Genomic DNA, 13,407 nt, shown 5'->3' on the forward strand with positions numbered 1-13,407 from the left:
GCTGTGATAACAATCATCAAAGAGCTTTGGGATTATGTAAGAATATATCTAGTGTACACGATAAAACATAATAAAAATATGAAAATATCTTCTCCTTTCTTGACAAGGGATAACTTTTCAAGTTAGAATCATTTACATACTTCAATTTACTTTTGCTTTTTAAATTTTTTTCTTTATTTATTTAGAGATTTATCATTTCTACTTTCCATTTCTTCTAAGTTCTCCTGAAGCAAGATTAATAAAAACTCAGAGACAGATGTTGGGGTTCAATCTGAAGATCTGAAAAGGAAAGCAGCCAGTCACTGACTCCTACCTCAACCTCAGTCCAAAAATGGTGATTCTGCCTCTAGGAATCCTCAGAATGAGACTGAGACTGAGAGCTGTCTCCTCCCATTTTATAATCCTCTCTTGTTCTGGGATTAAGGGCATACACCACACTCTGATCTGGTTTCTATGGCAAACTAGTGAGCCTACTGTGATTAAAGGTGTGTGTCATTGTTGCCTAATCTGTAAGGCAGGCCAGTGTGCAAATTTTATTAAAATATAAATGAAATAGCACTACACCCTCCCTTCCTTGCTTTCTTTAAATTCATGGCTTCTTTTCTCATTAATTGGTGTGTGTGTGTGTGTGTGTGTGTGTGTGTGTGTGTGTGTGTGTGTTAGCATAAAGAAATGGTGTATTTTTCCCTAGGGAAGACTGTTCTGCTCTCAGCATTCCTTGGTTGCCTGTAGTTCTTTGTGTAGGACTGAGGCCTCAAGGTCTTTTCCCAGTCAACTTTAGCATATGTCTACTGTCCTTATTTAGCTTGTGTTATGGCAGGTATACTGGTGAGACTTTTGACATTACCAGGAGACACAACCTCCTGATCATCTGCCCTCTCTTCTACAATGTTTCCTGAGCCTTAGGTGCAGGAGCTATATTGTAGATGTATCATTTGGGACTGGGCTCCTCCACCTAAATTTTTTATAGATTGATATTTTCTGTTAGGTGATGAGGGGTGAAAACTACAGTGACCGATGGGTATGAGGACAAAATATTTAGAATGTAGCTAGGATTTATGTTTATTAAAGTAGTAGTTGTAGGTTTTTCTTCAAGATCCATGACTTGAGTAGACTTTGCTAACGTCAGGTAGTGTTCAGTACAAGGCATATGGTTCATCTAGAGGAGTGGATCTGAAGTGTAATTAGAGAGCAGCTGGTCACTGTTGAGGACCCTTCTATTTAGGAAAATGATGCATATTATACTGAATTCATTTTGTTTAAGATAATATAAATTTATAGTTTCCCAATTTGGTAGACACAATAAAAATGAAAACAAAGACTATTTATATTCTAAGTCAATAACTTTTTAAAGATAGGTCCTACTATGTGGCTTTACTTGGCCTTCAACTTGTTATCTCTTGGGAAGGAAACAATCAAGCTTGTGATCCTCCTTCCTTTGTCTTCCCCAGGGATTATTACTTTTAAATAACTTTTAATTACTCTAACTACAGTGCAACATCTTTCAGACACTAGAATATTATAGCACAGTGTGTAAGACCACTTTTTAGGCATGCAACCATTGAGAAAAATGTAAATAAAGCCACAAGAAAGGGACTATTTCTTATTGGGTATGAGGCAGGGAGCAGGGAATCTATCTTTTCTCAACAAATCTAGCAGTTCTAATAACACTATAATATACAAAGATCTTAATGCAGAAACATGTGAGATGAGCTTACATACTTCAGATATTAAGTCACATGACAATTTCACACATAATGGAAAGTACGTCGTCATACCTAGTCTATTGTAAAAATATAGACTCTTGTATGATTTAAAATACAATTCTATTATAAAGGATTATTATACTAAAAGACCATTGTCTAGTTCTTTTAAAGTGACATGTATTATTCTTCAAAGATCCATGTGGCAAAAGGCAGCTTTCAAGTGTGGTGCTTCAAGGAGGTGATGAGGCCTTTCAGATGTCACTAAGTTGTTCCAGCTTGAGGGATGATGAGATACCTAAGGGCTTTCTACCTCTTGTCTTTTTCACTTAACTATGAAGTGAATGATTAGCTCTTCCAGGTACTTCACCCATGACACACTGCTTCATCCTAAGCCTAAAACTAAATGGAAAAACATATCTTCAACTAAAACTTCTGAAATAACAAACAAACAAGATTATTTTGTAAGTTTATCTCAGGTACTTGTCATGATGAACAGCTGATAAGCACAGTCAGAGACAAATTAAAATATATGAATAGATACAAACAAAAATAAAACTTCTTCCTTCTCAGGCAAAAGAAGACCCAAGTCTGGTATGTTTGATGAGCACTTGCGCTAATCTTGAATTAGTAAAAACTAGACATTCCATTTTCTCTTGCTACCTAAAAACTGACCAGCTGTAAAAACAATGACCTCACAGATAAAGGGAGAACAGCAAAGCTACTATTAAGGGAATACAATTGAGGATTATACTAAATTTCAAATAAAATATGTAATAGGGAATATTCAAAGCATTCTTTTTTTCTTTTCTATATCTATCCTTCTATTACTTTATCTTTGCAGACACATGTGAAATGTGAGACTGGATTATAGTAATTTATGTGGTAACCCAAAGAAAAGAATCTTCTGTAACAAACTTGCTAGACTCTTTTTAGTAAACATTTACTCTTTCAAAATGGGAATCTTGTTGATCATCTTCCCTACACACAAAAAGGAGCTCACAGACTTTCTGGTTAACAGAAAATCTTATCTCTTTGTTAAATACAAAATAGGTAAAAGAAGACCTTACCAAAATGAAAATGAGAACAAGTATTCTTTTATATTTCCTATCACAGGTTGTAGACACACACACAAACACACACACACACACATGCACACGAGCACAAATATTCCTCATGTATACATTCTGGCATAGAATTCTAGATCCCTATCATTATCCTAGAAAAATGCATTGAATTTCTTATCAATTATGATATTTGACAATATATGTACCTTAAAAAAACCCTAAACAATCCTTTTGTAACACACACACACACAATATATATATATATATATATGTATATATATATATATACACACACATATTTATCACTTATCTTTTATGTTCAGAATTTCAAGGAGTCCACAAATAATTACCAAAACTTGTAAAATGTTTCATAGTTCTTAGTTTGGAGAATAACCTGATTAAAATAGACCATTCACTAATAAAGTGCAACTTAATAAATCATGTGGAATCTTATTTTGTTCAAACCCATACTAACTCATAGCACCATCTGTTACCATCAAAACTATATGACAAGATATGATATATAATTAATAGGTAAACAACAATCTAATTAAAATGGACAAATACTCCATGTTCCTGCCATTTGGGAGCTCTAATTACAGACTAAATTTTAAGCTTGAATTAAATATTTAAGCTGGAAAATTAACTTTCCTTCTCGAGTCTTGAATACATTAATACAGATATGTGAAGCGACTTCCTGATGGGAACTTAAACATGTAATTTAGTTTCATCAAAGCAGTTACTAATTGTTAAGCAGCAGTACCTTACCATATGTACACAATAGCTATTTAGAGCTGAAAAGGTGGTTGTCAAGCATCCCTCTGCAACCCTTCTCTGACATAGAGAATGTACATACAGCACAATAGTTAATATTATACACTGGAAAAAGTACTTTAGAGTCTGCAGTCTTCAATATTTTGTGATAACAATTAGAAATTGGCTATAAATAAACAAAATAGCACAAAAAATGATCAAGAAAATGACGTTTAGGCATAAGATAATTATATTCCACAAAAATGAAATTAAGTAAGCCCTGACCAGCTGAATGAAAACAGCAAAAGAATGTAACAACTCTCCCTAACTCTTCTTTTCATACAACACAGAAGCTTTGGAAATAATTCTCTAGAAGCAAACCAAGAAGATAGAATGACCTTTCTACCTTTGCCATTTTGTTTAATGCAAAAAGAATATGATTTCATATCAAATGATACTAACAGACCAAAAAAATATAAAACATCTTCTAGAATGAAAGAAATACCTCTGGGTTTTCACTGTACATTTTGCTAGTAGAATGGGAGAAAGGAAACAAAAGGAGAAACTGAGAGAGAGAGGAATTGCTAAATAAACATGTACCACTCTTTTAAAAATACATACTCAAATCTTTTTTAAGCACAACTAAATAGCACAACCATTGTAATGCTGTTTGCTTACAAAATAACAGTGTCAAAGGTATGTGAAAACTGCCTTATTAACATTGTGTGTGTGTGTGTGTGTGTGTGTGTGTGTGTGTGTGTGTGTGTAGGGGTGTTTCCTAAATGCATGTTTAGGTTCCATAGGTATCATGTGTACCCGGTGTCTGCACAGGCCAGCAGATGGTGGTGATCCCATAAAACAGCAGGTTGTGAGCCATGATACGGGTGCTAGGAATTGATCCAGGATCCCCTGAAAGGACAGCCCATGCTCTTTACTGCTGTTCTATCTCTCTCATTCATACATATTGTTCTTTACTAAACATTAAATAGCATACTCACAGAGTTTTACTAAAGAAAAAAGCCAATTTTTATGATTGCACAGTAAAAAATAAAATATTGTAGTGTGTAATTCAAGATAATTAGCATACAGCTATCACACAAATTTCTTCAAAACTGAATTAAAATTTCTGCATATAAGAATGAAAATAACACAAGCAAGATGGATCAGAAGGTAAAAACTTGGTATGCAAGAATGACAACCTAATTTGATCCCCAAGATCCCAAAGTAAAAGAAGAAAACAGCCTTTATTTTTCACTATGACTTTCACATACATACTTATGTATTATATAGATCATTTGATATTTCTAGTATAGTAACTATCAACCATTACCTAAGGTAAGATCCAATAGCTCCATAAAAGGTGAAATACTTCTAATCATCACTAATTGACAAAACACACAGGCATATGCCTTGTAATTGCCCTGAGTTTCATAAGGACTTACAATCACAATTTGGCAGATCATCACAGAAAGAAGACAAGGGCATTCCTTGAACAATTATTTGGTGTAAAGATTTACTTTCTAGACTGTTCATGTACAAACTTGGAGAGAGGATAATCACTTAACTAAAAAATAATTGATGGAAAACAAAATTTGGCTTGTTTAAGCATCATAATTCTTTGCTGATATTTAATCAGAAAATTGTATGATAGCAGAAGTTCCTCCATAATGCAGGCTAGAAAAGTCTATTCAGTTTTATTTAAAATCTGTATGTGCTAATAAAAGTACATACTGTAGAATTTACAAGGATGACAACTATATAGATATGAAATTCATAACATATTGATTAAACATATTGAATGGGTTTTAAAAACTAATTTATATAAATGATTATAATAGCCTATGTTATGTTTTGCTATTGAGGCATATGGTAGTAAATTTGAATTTAATTTTGAATTTACATGAATATAAAAAATTCCATTATTTTATCCATAATGCATATGAAATGGCAATTAAAAAGAGGACTGTGCTTTATATAGTTGAAACTGAAGTCAATCAATCTAGGAGGTTTTTTTCTTAAAAACAATCAAAGAATGACCTATTTGTCAGGAATGGAGAAATAAAATTAAGTGCTTAAGAAAGTCCTATTGAAAATCATCCAGTAAATGTTTATGTTATATATACTTACAATTTATATAGTATAATCAAAAATTACACTTATGTAGTTATTATAAGTATTGTTTTAGGCACAAGTGATTTTTGTTACCATGTATTTCACGTATGTGTATTTCTCTAAACTTCCAATAAGTATGTAATAGACATACATTCAGACAGACCCCTGAATAAGACAGGTCCACAGTAACTCCACCTCAAGACACTTAAACACTCTCTACAAGGCAAATATGTTTCAAGTCTTTTTAGTAACTCATCCTGGTTAAAAGGAAGATCCTTATGAACGTTGTATCTATAGGACTCAACTTTCAACTATGAGACTAAGATATTCTGAAATATGTGGATGCTAGAGTAGGGGTGAGTCTTGACCCTATCCCCAATTTTATGAAATAAGAGGTCATATATTCAGAATTTTAAAAAAACAAAAACAAGAAACAACCCAGTGGTGGTAGCGCACACCTTTAATCCCAGCACTTGGGAGGGAGAGGCAGGCAGATCTCTCTGTGAGTTCAAGGCCAGCCTGGTCTACAAGAGCTAGTTCCAGAACAGGCTCCAAAGCTACAGAGAAACCCTGTCTCAAGGGGGAAAAAAAGAAAGCAAAGAAAAGAAAGGACCTAAGACACAATCATTAGTTCAAAGTTTTCAGTCCTTTCAGAAGCACTGTCAAATCCTTAGCATTTGAACTACATTACAAATATGCTTTCTTTTAAATTATGTGTGTGGCATATGCTATGGACCAGTTCATGAGAATGATTATGAATTTTCATGTACAGGAAACAAGAGATCAATACTGGGGATCTTCCTCTTTCACAGTATTTTAGACAGGGTCTCTTATTAGAGGTCACCCAGCACTATGCACACAGGTGTGCACCACAGTACACAGCTTTTCAATGTGTTTTCTTGAAATCCAAACTTAGTTCCTTATGCTGTGGTAAGAAAGCAATTACATGATTTCTTCAAAATAGACACAAATACTGAAAACCATGTAGACTTGAGACTGTTATCTTGATTACTTTCATTTCAAATAATGCTGCACTATTTAACTTTTCTGTCAGGATTATAAAGACATAAAAATACCTTAAAGAAATTAACTCACTTGGCTTTCTTTGAAGAAATAAAAAAAAGCACAAATTATTTTTAGTCTATTAGAAAAATTGAAACTATGCTTTTTTATAACTATTTTTTATCTGTTCCCCTCCCTGCCTCTCCCCTCCCCCTTTCAACCCTCCTCCAAGGACCCCATGCTCCCAATTTACTCAGGAGATCTTGTCTTTTTATACTTTCTACTTCCCATGTAGATACATTATATCTATGTAAGTCTCTTTTAGTGTCTGCATTGTTGTCTAAGTTCTCTGGGATTGTGGTTTGTAGGCTGGCTTTCTTTGCTTTATATTTAAAAACCACCTATGAGTGAGTATATGTGATAATTGTCTTTCTGTGTCTGGGTTACCTCATTCAAAATAATGTTTTCTAGATCCATCCATTTTCCTGCAAAATTCAAGCTCTGTCATTATTTTGTTCTGCTGTGTAGTACTCCATTGTGTAAATGTACCACATTTTCCTTATCCATTCTATGGTCAAGGGGCATTTAGGTTGTTTCCAGGTTCTGGCTATGACAAACAAAGCTGCTATGAACATAGTTGAGCACATGTCCTTGTGGCACAATTGAGCATCCTTTGGAATTATACCCAAAAGTGGTATTATTGGGTCTTAAGGAAGGTTGTTTCCTAATTTTCTAAAAAATCGCCACACTGACATCCAAAGGGGTTGTACCAGCTTGCATCCCACCAGCAATGCAGAAGTGTTCCCTTTCCCCTACAACCTCTCCAAGCCACACTGAACCTTACAGAAGTGGGAAGTACACTTGAACGCATTGGCACAGGGAACCACTTCCTAAATAGAACCCCAGCAGCACAGACACTGAGAGAAACATTAATAAATGGGACATCCTGAAACTGAAAAGCTTCTGTAAAGCAAAGGACATGGTCAACAAGATAAAACGACAGCCTACAGAATAGGAAAAGATCTTCACTAGCCCCACATCCAAATACACAAAGAACTCGAGAAACTGGACACCAAAATATCACATAATCCAATAAAAAAAATGGAGTACAGATCTAAACCGAGAACTCTCAACAGAGGAATCTAAAATGGCTGAAGAACACTTAAGGAAATGTTCAACATCCTTAGTCATCAGAGAAATGCAAACCAAAATAACTCTGAGATTCCATCTTACACCTGTAAGAATGGCCAAAATCATAAACAATGCTTTTTGAAATAAATTACCATGTGTAGTAATTTTTAATCACTGTACTAGAAAGGCTGGTATACACAGTGAGTTCTAGGACAGAGTGCATAGTGAAACCCAAACTTAAAAGAAAAAAAAAAGGAAAGAAAAGACAAACTAACCAACTAACTGGCGTGTATGGGGCTCAGAAGCCTTACACTGCGATTTCCTCAGAGTTTATGGGTATGATTCTATGATGCATAGGATTTCAAGACAGTCTTTTATAAAAACCTCTTGTAAAATTCCCATGCCGCTTCGTCATCAAATACCATCTAGCCTTAAATTCCTGTATTCCTTTACTCTTTTTTTATTCCATTTTTTATTCCTTTACTCTTATTACAAGTACTCACGAGTTTCTTGTTTAAGTGGCCATACACCAAAGAGTATATGGGCAAAGATAACAGAACTCAGTGGGCTAAAAGGAAGGAAAAGAAAAGGAATGAAGACACTAAGTAGGTATGGAATGAAGAGTAGATATGGGAGGTGATGGATAAATACGATCAAAAAATGTACCAAATTCTCCAAGAGTTAACTAAAGTATGTTTTAAAAGCACTCCTCCTTTGCAAACTAATTTTTCTACTAGTCTTGATTCAATGTTGCTTTATCTCTTCATACACACTGCTCTAAAATGAACTACTTTTAACTTCCTCTCCTGTATCATAGACTCTTTTTCCCTCCTACGCCTTATTCTTTGACTTGAACATTTCAACATTTTGAAGATCTTTTCTAAATTAAGAATAAACTTTTGTTTTGCATCTCTAATAAGGAGATCTTCACAGACAGATAGTTCATTTCCTGGTAGTTTTCAGCTCTCATTGCTATACCTACCACCTACCTCTGGGCAGACAAGACTTGTGCCTCACACCACACCACTTCTAATGCACAAAAAAGGATTTCATGAGCCCTTTTCAACACTTCACTTGTGATCCTCTGTTCATTTTCTTTTTTTGCCACTTTGTCTTCATTGACTTCATATTTCCCTCCTTCATTTCAACAAGTTCCTCTTTTCTCATCACACTGCTAAAAGCTACTCAACTTCTCCAAGATCCCTTTTTCATCTCTCTTAGTAATCCCAGTTCAGCCTTGCATGTACCTGTAAAAGACTCTACTTAGTTTGATTCACCAATGTGTCATATAGTGCTAAGAATATTCATAAATGTTAATGATATCTAGCATACATCTCTTAATTGTTTTCCTGGGATTGAGAAATATATTTTTATTCAAACATCTAAACATTTGTAATAATCATGGTACCTAGACAGAAGTCATCCTCTTATTCAAACCCTCTTGTACCTAAGAATCTAAGGGATAATACAATCAATCTGCCTTCTGAGTCTAATGTTTTTATTTCTTTTTAGAACTTCTCAATGCAATCAACTGCTAAATTTGGTCAATCTATCTCTGACCTGACTCAGATTCAGTTCCTCAATTTCCTCCAACCAAAATATAATTTCTTAACTCTGTGCTCTTCAACTCTTTCTCTAATTCTAATATATAAAAGCGATCAAACTTCTCCCTGGCTTATAATGCCTCAAAAAAGTCAAAATGTCTGGCAATAGAACCTGAAGTTCTTCTATGCCTCCAGTCTTCCTGTTTTCCTATTTCCTTCTGAAGGAAAAAAATTAAAAAGCTCAAACACAAAATAATGAATACGGATCTTCAAAAATACAATCTCAGGTCTCAGTATTTCTTAGCATAAAACCCCAATGACTTGCTTTAGTGGTTTAGGGGCTGCTGCAGGAGCATTTCTATTTGCCTTTTACTGTTTAGTCCTTCTTTCAACATTCTTCACATGCCCAGCCATATGTTCTCTGAGGAGTCTCCATGGAATTCTTCAAATCTGCCTCCTAGGTGTTTCAAGACTCTGCAGTCTACTGTCACTCATTCATATTTCTGTCACATTTATTCTTTGCACTTAATGTTTTTCTTTTTTCTGTCTTTCTTTGACTGCCAACTTCTTTCCTAAATCTCTGTCTCTTATAAGAAAGAATCCTATCTTGACTTCTTTGTTCTAGCACATTGCTTTGCCACAGAAGTAAGCAAAAACTTCTCAGTGGCAAAGTTATGAAAGAGAATAAAGATCTTTAGTATCTCAAGCTCTGTATTATTTTACAAAACAACTATAACTGATCCTTGCTGCTTCACACCTTTGTCTCCAAAGCATGCAATCTTTCTTGTGCATCTCTAGAAACCTATCCTACAATACACTGCATGTGTTAGAACAAACAAGTCCTATCAACCAACATTCAACAACTAACAATTCTACCGTTTCACCCAGTCTGCATCTATATGTGGTATTTTTGGTCTACTATCTCCAAAGTAACTTTGGGCAAGACATATAATTTACCCAAACCCAGGAATCTGAATCTTTCCTGGCATTGTACCCTTGCATACAGTTGCTACTGTCACCTACTGGACCCACTATCCCTTCTTCAAGATAAGACTCCAAATAAGACTTAATTCTCTCCATTCTACTTTAAGTAGCACTGTTTTCTACCATGGTATCCAAACTTTTCCATTATAGTTGGCACAGTAATCTACAAAATAGCCACTATTTTATGTACTAGCAAAGGAAAAAGAACATCTTTCTTCTAGATTCAGAAAATACCAAGGCCATGCTGCTTGTCTTCAAACATTTTAGAGCAGTGGTTCTCAACCTTCTTAATGCTGCAGACCTTTAATCTTTAATACAGTTCCTTATGTTGTGCTGACCCCCCCCCCCAACCAGAACATTATTTTTCCCTGCTACTTCGTAAAAGCAATATTGGTAGTTATGGATCATAATGTAAATATCTGTGTTTTTCAGTGATCTTAGCCAATCCTTGTGAAAGGGATAGCAACCCACAGGTTGAGAGTCACCATTTTAGAGTAAAAGCCGCAATTTGCTTGTTGTGATTTTACTTTTCTTATAACTCAGCCAATCATTTTTCTGTTGTCATAGGCTTTGACAAATGCCCAGAATCGTAGTTCTGACAATGCAAAACACAAGCAGAATTCAGCTAACTTTAGCAACAACAGACTATCATCAGTTGCTAAGGCTTCACAGTGTCCCTTAACCTTAATGATCCTGAAACTGAGCCCAAAGTGAGACTGTTAAAACACTGAAACATTTAAGAGGTTAACATCATAAATAACACGGTTATGATAGCACTATCATGTAAAGAATTAATACCTGAATCACAGAATCAAAGAGTTCTCACAGAGTAGATTGTTACAAATCAAAGATGGCCTAGGTCTCAGGCCCATCCTCGATCATGTTGTAGAGTTTTCACCATTTTGTCCGAGACTATCTACTCTTACAAAATATAAATGGGGAAATGGATAGTTGCAAAGTGCAGAGGACAATCAGTAATGGTATTTACATATTTGTTCTTTATGTGTAATGAAAACACAATAAAAGAACATTAACTTTCCTTCTAGTTTGGTGTTTATTTCAGTATTTTCTTTAGTTAGAAATAAGTAACAACATATACTCTAGTCATAAATAAGACAACGAAGGGAATGGTAAAAAGAAATAATAAAAATTCTCTACAAATAGAATATATAAACAAAATGTACAATGAATACCTGCATCACAGACACTCCACTGTCGTCCATATATATATGAACACTAGGTTTCAAAGCACGGTGAATGAGAAAATGTTTTGGTTTATGTAATTCCATCAAGCCCTTGATGCCAGAAATTTTCACTCCAGGTATTCAGCAAAATCCCTGGTTATGAAAACTAGAACTTTATTTTTGCATGTTGATTTTAATACTTTTATTCATTTATTCAACTATGATTTCTTGGATTTTTTTTAAAAAATCTATTCTCCTAGAATCTGTATCATGATGAACAAAAATAAAATATCTATGCTTAAAATTGTACTACTTTTAAGTTGGTTTCTATTTGAAAAATCAATTTAAAAATAATATAATCATAAGAATGAAGGACAGAAAGGGCAAAGGCTTTAAATGCTTTTAATTCTTTAAAAGAAGTAAGAATCACTAAAAAGTTAACAATACAGTGTGGAATTTTCTAAGTGCTAATTTTAAATTTAAAATTTTATTTAGAAATAATATTTCATACACAATTCACTCTAGAGAATGTGGATAGTGGGATATTTGGAATAAGTAATGATTTTAAAAACTAAACAAAAATCAGGGCTGAAGAGCTAGTTCAACAGCTCTTGTCTCTTATAAAAGACACAAGTTTTCTTCCAACACCTAAATAGTTCAAACCAGATCCAAGGAACTGATGTTGTTCTCTGGCTTCCCTAGGCAGTTGCAAATACTGACACTCAGATACTCACAAACATACACCAATATTTATTGCTGTCATTCAGTCGGTGAATATTCTAATGCAGATGACCTTTAAGACAATAATAAAGATTCCTGGAGCAAAAGGAGTAAATGCAAACTTATTTTTAATAAATCAGGTACTTAAAAAAAAACATACATCTAGTCACACTGCTCCATTATCTATAAAGACTACAAATGCACAAGTGTGATTGACATATATATATATATATATATTTTGGTTTTTCAAGACAGGGTTTCTCTGTGGTTTTGGAGCATGTCCTGGAACTAGCTCTTGTAGACAGGGCTGGTCTCGAACTCACAGAGATCCGCCTGCCTCTGCCTCCCAAGTGGTGATTGACATTTTAACAAAAATACTAGTTCATACAACGAATCTTATCTCCATTCAAAGTATCTATTTTATATAGCTACCTATCAGTTTACTACTGAATGCTCAAAGAAGCATTCTAGATACTTCAACTGTTGGATTATGTGGTGCTACTTTAGTTAGAATAGCATACATTTTAATGAGCAGGTTTTGATATTTTTAATATCTCACTATTTGTTAGGTGAGAGTTGCAAAAACAGGGTCTAAGCATGTAGCCTAGACAGTCTCAAACTCGTAACACCCCTTCCCCACTTTCATGTTTCACCATGCACAGCTACACTGCAGTTCCCCCTTACTTCACTATTCCCAGCTGTTCTCCTCTCTTCTTCCAACCCCCCCCCCCCAAAAAAAAGGAGTAGGTCTCCGAGGCATATTCACCTAACATGTCCTAACAAGATACAATAAGACTGGGCACAAATCCTTATATCAAAGCTGGACAAGGTAATGCAGAAGGAAGGAAAGGATCTCAAGAGTGGGCAAAAGAGTCAGAGACATCCCTTACCCCTATTGTCGGGAGTCCCATGAGAATACACACCATCACATATATGCAGAAGACCTAAGAAGATATGGTACATTTACACAATGGAGTATTACTCAGCTGTTAAAAATAGTAACATCATGTATGACATTGGCAGGCAAATCAATGGAACTAGAAATGATCAGAGTAAAGTAATCAAAGACCCAGAAAGACAAACATGATATGTACTCACAAATAACTGAATATTAGCTGTTAAGTAAACTATAACTCACAGAATGAGACAGAGTAACAAGGAGGGATCTACAGGTGATGCATAAATCTTGATGGGAAAAAGAAATAGA

General features: G+C 34.7%; 1 protein-coding gene across 7 annotated transcripts in view; it reads right to left on the reverse strand.

The window, feature by feature from the left end:
* Window positions 1–13,407, reverse strand: part of Tbc1d5 (TBC1 domain family member 5) — a 436,877-nt gene that overhangs the window by 318,289 nt on the left and 105,181 nt on the right. The window contains exon 1 of one of the 7 annotated variants that reach the window (XM_075980967.1): window positions 8,758–8,851. The exons of the other annotated variants lie outside the window; for them this stretch is intronic. The gene's annotated coding sequence lies outside the window, so the exon portion shown is untranslated. Of the gene's footprint in view, window positions 1–8,757; window positions 8,852–13,407 lie in introns of those variants that run through there. 7 annotated transcript variants of the gene reach the window in all.

This window comes from Microtus pennsylvanicus, chromosome 7, assembly GCF_037038515.1.
Source record: "Microtus pennsylvanicus isolate mMicPen1 chromosome 7, mMicPen1.hap1, whole genome shotgun sequence".
Taxonomy (NCBI): Eukaryota; Metazoa; Chordata; class Mammalia; order Rodentia; family Cricetidae; genus Microtus; species Microtus pennsylvanicus.